Below are 13108 nucleotides of genomic sequence, written 5' to 3'. Positions count from 1 at the left end.
TAATCATGCACAAGAATGGTGTACTTTATATACATTTCACTACATTCATTATTCAATTCTGTTATACAATAATTGATCAATTAATCAGTGAGTCAAGAAAATTAAAATCTAAAGTGCATCCTGAGCAGTAAAGTGCTTCAGAAACATTCAAAGTGCATCAAAACATATAAAGTGCAACCCCTTACATTCCTATCACATTTAACATTGTTATTTAAGAAGTTAAAACAAAAGCAATTATGCATCTCTAGATTAACAAATACTAAAACATGTTGCCCTACAATGGTTGATCAATTAATCAGTGAGTCAAGAAAATTAAAATCTAAAGTGCATCCTGAACAATTAAAATGCTTCAGAAACATTTGAAGTGCATCAAAAAACATTTAAAATGCAAGTTCATACAAAAGCACTTATACATCTTGCAGTTGTAGTTCCCCCTTAAGCTCGTCCTGCAGCTCCAAAATTGAATTTCTTACTTGTTCATGCAGTCTGTTGTTACATTTGACAAGTACTTTAAGCCACTTTACAGTACACTGTAAAGAGATATTCTTCCACTCCTCAAATAAATCAGCTTCAGCTTCAGAAAATTCAGGAGCTGGAAGTTTGTCCGCCCTTAAACCCCGAGAGGTTAAATTCACGCTGATATATTTCTCCATGATGCCGAAGTACTAGGAATACAATAAAAGTGGATGGTGACCATTTCTGCAGTTGTTCAGTGTGTTTTTTTTTTCTTTTTTTGGTGAGTTGGTTCATGGCTTGGTGTTTTTGGAGTCTTCAAAGACTGATCAAAGTATGGAGACTGTTCCAGTTGCTAAGCCTAATTCCCAATTTCATATCACACGATATGGATGAGTATCCAGGCCCGGTGTGAAATATGCAGCAACATGGACTTAACTGTGTATATATCTATATCATTTATGTAATTGCATGATACAAAACTGTATGTGATATCTGCATGCCAAATAGACTCATAATGTTGCATGTTTTGTTTTTCAGGAGGAAGGATATAAATCACAGTGCACATGCTGTGTGTACTGTATCTTTAAGAAGCATGTGAAGGACATAACATGCATGTATAAAGACTGAGCATGTGCCATACCTTGTGCCATTTTGAGAGTGCAGCCAGAGAGTAAGCATGCATGAATCCTGCAGTTAGTTTGTATATAAGTTTCTTAAGTTAAAGTCAGTAATCTTCCACTCAGATGTGTTTGTATAAAATAAAGCTGCTTGATCAGAACCCATGAAGACTCTTGGAGAGCGACATGTATGATGTTATGTATTGTTATAACTTGAAAGTAAGAGAGGTGGAGGTGGAGTTTTAGCCAGCTAAGGGTATGCAGAGCTTTACAGTGATGGGTAAAGGAGGATGAATTAGTAGCAAACTTGTCAATTTTGTTGTAGCTGCTTTCAAGTTTGTTTTTTATGGAGAACTGTAAATTAGTTAGAATTGGTACTCCATATAGTAGAAAGGGCAGAAGGTAGGTTTTGGCTAGAGTAATTTTTGTGGGTGTGCTCAGAAAATGATTGATTCTAAATAACATCTAATTTCTGATGGGTTTTCTTGATATTGCTTTGGATGTGGAGGTCAAATTTAAGATTATCATTTATTATGACTCCTAATAGTTTGGTATGGTGGACTATGGTGACATTTACTGAAAAGATTTTGTTAGGGTTGTGAGTATTTGGGGTAGAGTTTGGGTCAAGTAGGAGTTGTGCTGTAGCCAGATTTCAGTGGAGATAACTTGTTGAGTGATTTCCTTGAGGTAAGTTAGTGTTTGAAGAACAGAAGATGGTAGCACCATCTGCATATTGAATCAAGGTGCCTTCACAAGATGATGACTATAGCTTATTGATAAAAATATTAAATTGTAAAGGGCCATGGATGGATCCTTGTGGGACTCCTGTGGAAGTGGAAGGGTATGCAGAGATGGAGCCTTCCCTTTTTGCAGCTTGTTGCCTGTTGGCAAGGTAGCTAGAGAACCACTAAATAAATTGAGATGCTAGAACCAAGGTGAAAGGTTGATTGAGGAGTTTACTGTGAGACACCATGTCAAAGACTTTTGATAGATCTAGAAATACTGCAGATACAAGTTTATTAGAGTTGTGAGCTTTATTGACAGTGTCTGTAAATGATACTAATACAGTAGAGATGCTATGGCCTGTCCAAAATGTAGGTATGTAGCTTGAAGGTGATCATGTAGTGTATCAGGAAGGGTACCTGTGAGGAGGTAAAATTAGATAGGGTGGTAACCAAAATCCAATGATAGATTGTTGGGAGTTATTTTTGTCATATCTTGTTGGTGTGTTAACAAGTTGAGTGAGTCCAAAGAGGTTCATTCTGTTGTTCACTGAATTTGCAGATAAAGACTGGCAGTCAATGTTTACATCACCGAGGAGGATAATTTAATTTTGTGATTGTATCCGCTATCCAGGTTACTATGTTTTCAAGTATTGGAATGTTCTGTCCTGGGGGGATTTATAGCAAAGCAATGCATATGGTTTTGGTTCTATTAAGTTTTAGGAATGAAATTAGAATTTCTGCTTTTCCCAAAGCTGGGATTGTGTTTGTATAGGGGAGTTATTGTGAGCATATTTGGTAAAATTATAGCTATTTTACCTGTTCTTTTTTATGTTTTCTATAGAGCTTAATAATAATGCAACCAGGGGGTAGTATTTCAGCATTTTTTATTTCAGGCTTTAGCCTTGTCTCAGTTGTGGCTAGGATGTCTGGGTTGTGTTGGGTCGTCCATGCATGAAAATCTGTGATTTTGTTGCATGTGCTTCTAATATCTAGATTTACTATTTATAAACTTTTATGGTGTATTTTATGTTTTGGGATTTGATTGGGATCTGGGTTGGGGTGGTTGTCACCATTTTGATGTATGGTGGAGAAACAAGGCTTGCTTATTATGACATTTTTAGCAAAGATTAACATTAGGATGGATATTTTTAGCATTTTGGAGTTATAGTGGAGTGGAGTTATGGAAAATAAGCTTGAAGAGATTTTTTGTGGTTAGTGGGAAGATGGTTGAGGTGTGCTTATTTATTGCTAGTACTGGTGGGGAAGTTAGGAGTGAGATGAGGAGGCTGAATACGCTAATGCAGGAGGGAAATAGCATGGTTAGTGTTGTACGAATCTTGCAGTATGGTTAGGTGAGGTAATGAGCAATAATGACAGTGTGGAGAATAGGCAGCTTTTGATGGGGAGGGAGCAGAGTGAGATCTAACAAGGAATTTAGCACAGAAGTAGGTGGAGATGGTATACAAAGAACAGTTTGTGATTGGACAGAAAGTTAGGTACAGGATAGGAGGGTGAATAGAGGAGGTAGAATAAGTGAGGTATAACTGTAGATGTAGTGGAGGTGGGAGGAAATTGTGGGTAGGACAGGGGAGCAGAGTGAAGCCTGAGTGCAGTGAGGGCTGAATGGAGTGGGTCGGACCACAGTGGTGTAAATTCCAGGAAAGCTATCCGTAAAACTGCAGCAAAACAGGAGGTAAGACAAATTCTGATCATTTTAAAGACAGTAACACAAGCTTGTAAATTGCTGTAAAAATATACCTAAGTTAACTGCAAAAGGCAGTATTGCAATGACTTTGGACCAATCAGGTAATTCAGTGGAATGCAGTTACCCTCCCCCCCCAGATGGTTTAGCAACAAAAACAAACAGTTAGTGAGGTAGAATGTTTATGCATACAATGGCAAGGTCTTTGAACTCTAAATACCTGACATGAGTCGCAGCATTTAATTTTATGGTTATGGACTTGTATTGCCTTTCTAGGTATTTTTTATACTGCTAGAGTAAAATATGCTAAAGTATTAATTTATCTTCACCTTCAGCAGTAAAAGGCTTATGGGTGTGGGTGGAAGTGTCTCTCCAGCAGATTCAACACTACAGTTGATTTGCATATCAATTCATTTAGTTTCCAGATGCTCTTAGCAATGGAAGTAGCCCTCTTCAATGCACGGCTAAACCATAACCTACCCGACATTGTAGCCATCTCAGAAACCTGGCTAAAACCACATTAGTGACTCCGAATTCCTCCCCCCTGGATTCCAATCTATGACAAATGACCGCTTAAACAGAAAAGGTGGTGGTGTAGCCTTAATCTACACTAACCAGCTATCTATAACCCCCTACCCCAATCCTATCCCTCCATTCAACAATGCAGAACTAGTAATTGGCCTACTAAAAATAAATAACCACAAAAGCATTTGCATAATTTCCCTCTATATCCCCCCTGGTAATAACATCACTACTCTTGAGGAAATCCTCCTCTGGACATCCACCAATATTAAGCTAGAAACCTATATACTTGGAGATGTAAATATCGATTGGAACAAAATCAATAACCCCAGTCTCACCATATCCATCAATCTATTTAATTACACCCAACTAACCAACTCCATCACCAGGCCTAACAAATCAAACCCCTCTGGTACCACACTAAACGGGATCCTTGTATCCCATCCTAATAAAGTCATAAAATCCGACATAACACCTGACCCATTAGGAGACCACTTGCCAGCCTTCACCCATCAAGCCACTCTCTCCTCTCCTCACCTACACCACTATATTCAAAACATAACCTCTCAAACTTTAACCCCATTACTTTCTCTGACTCCCTAAAACAAATTCACTGGAACCCCCTAAAAACACTTCCACTTTACAAAGCTGTAGAATGTTTCACCTCAACCAGGTGCCTGTTTGTACTTTTTGGAATAAAAGAATCAACAAAACAAAGCAAAGATCGCATTTGCCGTGTTTGTAACCTCTGTGGTTGTTTTTGCTGACACCGTAAACCTTGCCCGCGACTCTGGAAAAACAGTATCTACAGTTCTACCAGATCTGTCCAAAGCGTTCAATACCATTTCCCACACCCACCTCCTAAACCATCTTTTTAATCTTAATCTCTCCCACAATACCTTATCCTGGTTCTCCAGCTACCTTTCAGACAAGTCTCAAGCTGTAAAATGGGGAAAAACACCTCAACCTTCCTTCCTACCCCCATTGGGGTACCTCAAGGATCCATACTTGGTCCAATGCTATTCAACATCTTTATTCGCTTTCACAAAGCCTTACCCAACACCAAAATTGTGCAATACGCAGATGATTCTATTTTAATCTGCTGCGCCTCTAACCTTCCAGAGCTCCAAACAGTGACACAAACTGCTTTCTCCACCACTGAAAATTGGATGTTCCAAAACCACCTCTCACTAAATGCCAACAAATCCAAAATACTTCTGTTCTCTCCCTCTAAAGCATCCCCTATTGATAAAAATGCATTCTAAATCATTAGCCAAAACAACTCTACTACAGAGATTGTTCCCTTTGCCAAACTTCTTGGAGTTGCCATCGATGAACACCTAAAATTCGATACTCACATCCAGCAAAACTTTAAGAATACCTATATAAAACTTGGCTTGCTATACAGAAACATCCACATCCTCGGTCCTTCCACCAGACTAACTATAGCCAATACCTAGCTACTCCCCTCACTACTGTACAGGGCTCCTCTTCTAACAAGCATATCTGCCTCCCTTTCCTCCAAACTGGAAATCTCTTACAATAAAATTTCCAAATTTGCAACCAAAGCCAAATTCTCCTCCCACCATTGTATTTCCCTACATTTGTTAAATTGGCTTGAACTCTCCAACCACCTAGACAATCTCCAGTCACCACAGCCCACAGACTAATATTTCATCCTTCTAAGTACCCTGCACTAACCAACATACTTCAACCTTATACCCCTCACAGAACTCTCAGATCTACTCACCAAAACCTAATCTCTGTCCGCAAACCCAACTGCCCTACAGGTCAGCTTCTGCTATCATTCTCCTTAGCTAAAAAATGGAATTCTATTCCTTCTTCTCTAAAGACTTGCAAAAACTTTGAAACCTTTAAAACTCAGCTACATTCCTATCTTTACTCTAACAGGAAATGCAACTGCACTCTTCCCCTTACCTAATAATCACTTCTACCCTTTTAACGCCTGACTACCTCTGCCTTCAAGCTAGCCTATCACAAATGTAAATATTGTAAATAACAAAATTGTACTATGTATACACAATTTTATGCCTATTTCTCTTGCATGAAACTAAATTGTAAAGGCCTTTTCTTTTCCACAATTGTAACTAATGTATGTAAAGCAAATATTTTTGTAACTAAACTATGTAATATGGAGCTTATCTCCCCAGGCCTCCACTGAAAATGGGCTCCCTGAGCCCAGTGGACCTCCCCGGTCATCAAACTGGAAATAATAAATAATAAATAACATTACTTGGTACTTAGCTGCAGCTTAAAAAAAAATAAAAGAAGGAGCTATTGCATTGCAATGGGACAACTTTGTGCTTGCTACATTCTGAATAGCAGTAGGCCTTTAAAATAATATTTTACTTTAAAATAAAGAGTTTAGCAACACATGATGCATGTATAACCATCCTGATCAACTCACTTTTTTTTCTCTAGTAGATTAGATGCGTTCCTTCTCATTCGATATTTAATACTGTACCCCCCCCCCATCCCTTGGACTTTATGCCTGCCCTCCATGTTCTAGCATTTTGTCACTGGTTTGGATTTCAATGACTTTCTATAAATGCTGTGTTATCTATCTGCCATCATCTATTTCAAAAATATGGTGTAATCCTCCATATTTCTCAATTTATAGAGCCGTTCCTCCCCCATGATTTAGTTTTTGATGATACTGAAAGTTCAGAAGGTCATTGCATTTATCATAAAAGTTCACAAGGTCCTTCCATCTGTCATAATTAAATTTAAAGAAATTCCTGATTATGTGTCTGCTTTTCTTGTTTTTTTTTTTCTGCAGAAGCCATTAAATATTCCACTTAGCAAGCATATGAATGCATTTATAAGTGGGAATATAAGTTTCAGGTATTCTTTTTCATCATGAACAGTTTGCTGATTATGTCTTTGCACTGTAGGATACGTTTCAAAGTTACCATCTGTTCATGAACAAACCATATTTCCTAATTTTCTTTTAATGAATCATTTATATTAAATTTTTAATATAGAATATACTTGTTATATATATTTTTTTCTGAAGTTGGCAGTGCTTTAGCAGCACACTAGCTAATAAGTTTAATCACACAGCTCAGTAGGAATGTATAATAACTAATTTTCTACAAAGTGCAGAGCAAAAGCTTAAGATTTCTTTGGTAAGAGCATTCAGGTATATATAACTGTACTCTGTACTCTGTAGTGTGATTTTACTTGTTTCCTGGGGCTATACGTTATTTTACACAAGGTTAGACATGTTAGTATATTCAAGGCATTCTCCTAGTATGACAAATTGCAAGTGTCCACCAATGTTTGCAAACTTCTCAGAGACATATGTTTCATATGTTCTAAAGCAGAATCTGAAAATCTTGTTTTATTTTGCAAAATCATGACTCTTTAAAGTCCTTACTTAAAAAAATCATCCTAAGGAGGATAATATATATTTGCAGATAACCTGTTTTGATGTAGACAGAATAACATCCAGATGGCCATATTCATGCACATTAGTTACTCTAAATTGTTACTACTTGAGAATGGTGACTAGAATGTATTATACTGTTTCCCAAATACCTGCTGAGAGACTGCAAATGATAAGTGCTTATCTTCAACTGTCTTCTTCACTTTCTGATTAACCAAAACAATATTTGCTGCATATCTGTTTGTTTAAACTGTGCAACTGTATTTTACTGCATGTTTTAGATTATCTGCTAATTGAATTCTTCTTACAACTGTAATTATTGTTCATCTGCTTGTTTTGTTCATTTTACTTCTTTGCTGCACTTGAAAAACACTAGCATAGACTAGGTTCAGGTTTCTGCTGAATCTAGTACTGTTTGTGACATTTGGAGCTTGTAAAACAGTTAATCCTTTATCTGGAGAGGTCCCCCTGTACTCTCATGGCAGGAATTTAAAGTTTGGACTGATTTAGCTAGAGTTACTGTTGCAGGGCTCTGTTTAGGGTGTTTTGATTGGATAATGTGAACGTTGTGTCTTTCCTATTTTTCTCCTTTAAAAAGCCTGTGTTTGAATCAGTTTGTGTTTGTTTGAGCAAAGCTGCAGTTAGTTTGGCCTTTTGCCCTTGCTCTACTATTTTCCAAATACTTGCTGAGAGACTACAAATGATAAATGCTTATTTTCAACTGTTTTCTGTACTTTCTGATTAACTAAAATAATATTTGCTGCATCTCTGATTGTTTAAACTGTGCAACTGTATTTTACTGCATTTTTAGATTGTCTGCTAATTGAATTCCTCTTACAACTGTAATGACTCTTCATCTTCTTTTTTGTTCATTTTACTTGTTTGCTGCACTTGAAAAACACTAGCATAGACTAGGTTCAGGTTTCGGCTGAATCTAGTACTGTTTGTGACCTTTGGAGCTTGTAAAACAATTAATACTTTGCCTGGAGAGACCCCCTATATCCTTGTGGCAGGAAGGCACAGTTTGACTGATCTAGCTAGAGTTACTGTTGCAGGGCTGTGTTTAGGCATTTTGATTAGATAATTTGAACTTTGACTGTGTCCTGTTTTTCTGCTTTAAAAAGCCTGTGTTTGAACTGGTTTGCCCTTGTTTGCGCCTGTTTACACATCATGCACTACTGTGCAGAGGGATTGCCGGTTACAGATGCCTGTTCTCTAGCCTCACAAATATTACCTGAACCAGAGCTCTTTCTGCTTAAACCTGCTAATACCTTCCCCTGCTGTATTCCCTCTTCAGCTGTTATAGCCAGACCAATATTATTCCTAGGACCATGAACTGTCAGTTTCCTTCTTTTTCTCATACTAGCCTGGTTGACATGGGTCCACTGAGGCAGTTTAGCAACTAACTCATGTACACTGACAACCCCCTACTTCTAAATCATTCCTGTACCATTTATAAGAGATGCACCTACCTGATGAATCTGGAATCGCAGCTCTCTCGTGCAATAGACAGCAATAAAGAGCAGGTTGTCAGCTGACCTACCACAACTCCTACTCATGACAAACATACTCATAGACCAGCATATGCTGAGGTACTCATAAAAAATCTACCTAAACACCAGAGCTTGACAAAACACATACATACTAAACCAACCTTACCACCCAAAACATATAATACACATAATGACACAAACATAAGTGTTTCGCCATCAAAGCCCATAAGGCAACGCACATCCACTCCAAATATCTTAGTCATAGGAGATGCTATAGTGAGACAAACAGATGTCTCCATCACTAAGCTGAACAAGGAGAAAATCATGGTCAGCTGTCTTTCTGGTGCCATGATAAATCAGATGACACAGGCGCTCAAGTTTCTCAGCAACAAGAACCATTATAATTTGGTCATAGTATTTGTTGGTGTGAATGAGTGGAGAGGTACCTCCCTGGACTACATGAAGAGAGACATGATTGAACTCTCTGATTTTGTGTCACAGACAGGTATGTCACTAGCCTTGAGCAGTATATTACCCTCATTGCTGGTGTCATCCTAAAGGGATCCAGTTTCTGTCAACCTGGGATAACATAATCAACAGACCTCATGCTTTACCAGAGATAGTCTTCATCTGTCGGCCCCTAGAATTTTGGCTACTGGCAAAGGCTCTTGCCACCCTCATAGTGCCTATTTTTAGGCAATATCACAAGGAGAAAATTCCTGACCTAAAAATTTCCTCAGGAAAACAACCTCAAAGTTATGCAGCTAAACACTAGGAGTCTTAGCATGAAACTGCAATCACTGGAAGCAGTCCTCACTTTGGAAGACATTGACATCAGTGCAGTCATGGAGACCTGGTTTAATGCTGTGGAGAGCACCCCAGCCATACTTGGGTTCACCTCCTACTACACGTTCAGACCATGAACAGAAGGCGTGAAAACTATAGGAGACAGTGTATCAGTATTCATTAAAGATAAATACACCTCCAGATTGGTTAAACAGTATTATTCCTTGGAGACACTTCAGGTGCAAATGACTGCTGGTAGGACACCTATTCAAGTCATTGGTTCATAGGTCCATAGGTTGGTACTAGGCTATTGGCCCTAGGGCCTTTACAAGCCTAGCCATAACAATTCCCTGTCTATTTCTTCCCATACTATTTACTTCCCTGGACCTCTGTCTAGCAGGGTAACTGACGTGATCCCCGGGGTGAATTTCCTTTCTACCATCCAATCGTCAAGGTTCTTTTTGAAGAGGTTCAAAGAAGCGCTCTGCTTGACATGTATGGGCAGAATATTCCAGAGTCTGGGGAGTCTCTGGGTCAGGAACCTATCCCTCCAGCATGTTTTCTTTATTGTGATGACAAGGTTTAGATCCCTGGAGTGTGTGGCTCTGAGGGATTGGGATTTCTTTAAGTGTAGCATGTCCAACAGCTCTGGGTTTGACATGGCCTTGTATGTTAAGCAGAGATCGCCTCTGAGTAGACGATATGTGACAGAATATACCTGGAGTTTTTTAAGGCGGTCAGCGTAGGGCATCTGCTTAAGGCCTGTGATTCTTTTAGTGAGGTATTCCTGCGGCCTTTCCAGTTGTTGCAGTTGTCTTGAGAGGTACATACCAAATGAGACATTGTATTCTATAATGGGTCTAATGAGGGATGAGTACAGTGGGACAATGACCTCCTTTTTTCTGGATGAAAAGCCCTTAGTGATGAGGTGTGCCACATAGAACAATTTCCTGACCTGCGTCCCTATATCTCTTATCACACTTCCGGTGTTTAGTGTACTGCCACCTATGTGGTTTATTCACGGGTACCTGTTTTTTCCCAAAGGGGATAACTATACATTTCTTAGCATTGAGCTTGAGCCCATGGCTCTGACACCAAGCATCTGTTTCTGTAAGGCCCTTTTGTAGAGTATCCACATCATTTGGGGATTCAATAATGGCTCCCAGTTTGCAGTCATCTGTGAACGTCGTTAGCCAGAGTCCCTTAGTTTTGGCCTGTACTTCAGAGAAGTAGATGCCAAACAAGAACGGTCCCAAGACTGAACCCTGAGGTACTCCACTTGTCACTTGTCTGGAGCTGGATTTGGAGTCAGATACTTTTACAGTGTGGGTTCTGTCAGTAAGCCAGTTGGCAACCCATCAAGTGATGTAGGGATTAATGCCCAGCTTAGTAAGTCTCTCTATGATTCCAGAGTGGGGGATGGTGTCAAAGGACTCGGTGAGGTCCAGATAGGCTGTGTGGACCACCTTACCCTCGTCCACAGCTCTGGAGAGTGATTCGAAGAAGTCAATCAGGTTATGGAGACAAGATCATCACTTCACGAACCCAAACTGGGTGGGGTCCAGTGTTTGAAGATTGCCAATGTCTTTGTTTATAAGTTCCATGATAATGCGTTCCATGGCCTTGCAGATCAGGCTCATCAGACTGATGGGGCAGTAGTTCCTGGGATCCAAGGTGCCAGCTGCAGGACCCCTACATGAACCAGGACACCCTCTCTGCCTACTTGGATCTACTGAAATCCATCAAGAGACATCCAAACACCATGATTCTAGGTGATTTTAATTGCCCATCCATTGATTGGGTAAATTACTCATGCTCAAACTCACTTGCCCAAAGGTTCCTTGAGTTCATTAACTCCAACACACTCGACCAGCTGGTGGACACTCCAACTTGGAGTGCCAACATCCGGGATCTGGTGCTTACCAATATAAGGGACTCCTGTAGCACCCCCACTGTGAGGTCTTCCCTTGTCAGATCTGACCACCCCCACTGTGAGGTCTTCCCTTGTCAGATCTGACCACATATCTTTCTCATTTGAAGTAACTATCAGACCTGACCCCCCCCCCCCAGCAGCAATTAAACTAAAACCTTCTCCAAAGCAGATTATATCCTTCTAAGGGATGGTATAAATAGCTTCACTGCACCTCCCTCATCAAATGAAACTGCCAACTATGCTGAGTCCTACACCAGTGCTTTTTACAAACACCTGTATAACTGCATTGATGCAGCCGTACCTGATAGGACCAAAATAAACTCTTCAAGGAAGAGCAAACCAGCCTAGTGGGTAATTGCCATTAACGGGCTTTACAATCAGAGGAAGAAATTGTTGCCCAAAAAGTAAGAGAAGTGAGCCCTAAACTGGAAACATACATTCCTCAGCTTAAACAAGCAAATAAGACTTCTTGTGAAGTCCTCCAAAGCCAACTATGAATCCAAATTAGCATTCTCAATTAAGGACAACCATAAGGTGTTCTTTAGTTACATCTGTTGCCTCAAAGGTAAGTCTCAGATCTGCGCCAAACTGGTAGTTAATAATATCACATACACTGAGTCTGTGGACATAGCAAACCTGTCAGCTGACAGGTTTTGTGAAAGCTTCACTTCCTTACCACCACACATTTCCAATGACTTTCCTTCCACCTGTCCCCCACCTTGTATCTCTAGATAGTAGGTCTCATATGCCCTCTAAAAGGCCAAAAACATAACATCTATGGAACCTGATAACATCCCAGGCTGCATCCTACATGGGCTCCAACAAGAACTAGCAATGCCATTGGGTACACTTTTCAATCATAGTCTAAGCACTGGCTTTGTCCCAGCTGAATGGAAAATGGTCACCATTATCCCCTTTCACAAAGGTGGTGCTTCAACTGACCCTCGGAAGTATAGACCTATTAGCCTAACTAGCCTTATCTGCAAGGCCATTGAGCAATTCATCATGGACCTTATCAACAAAGTTATAAGTAATCCCCAATCACTTGGCCTTACTCAGTTTGGATTTGTCAAAGGGAGATCATGCCTGTTAAGCCTGGTAGACTTCTGACAGTCACCAGAGCCCTGGACAAGGGGAAAACTGTGCATACAGCCTACCTGGACTTGGGCAAGGCTTTTGACACTATTCCTCACTCAAGCATTATTGATAAACTCACCCAGCTAGGTATCAACCCTTATATTGTCAGGTGGGTCATTAAATGACACACCAATAGAACCCATACAGTCAAAACAGGAAAATCCACATACAACAGCAGACCCATAACCAATGGTTTTCCACAGGGATCTGTCATGGGACCTCTACTATTTGGAATCTATTTCTCTGAAGTACAAGCAAAAACTAAATGTCTGTGACTAACAAAGTTTGCTGATGAATGCAAACTGGGAGAAGCCATAGAATCACGTTA

This window comes from Protopterus annectens, chromosome 9.part0 (assembly GCF_019279795.1).
Source record: "Protopterus annectens isolate FY-2018-M chromosome 9.part0, PAN1.0, whole genome shotgun sequence".
NCBI classification, from domain to species: Eukaryota; Metazoa; Chordata; order Ceratodontiformes; family Protopteridae; genus Protopterus; species Protopterus annectens.
This window is presented reverse-complemented; position numbering follows the sequence as displayed.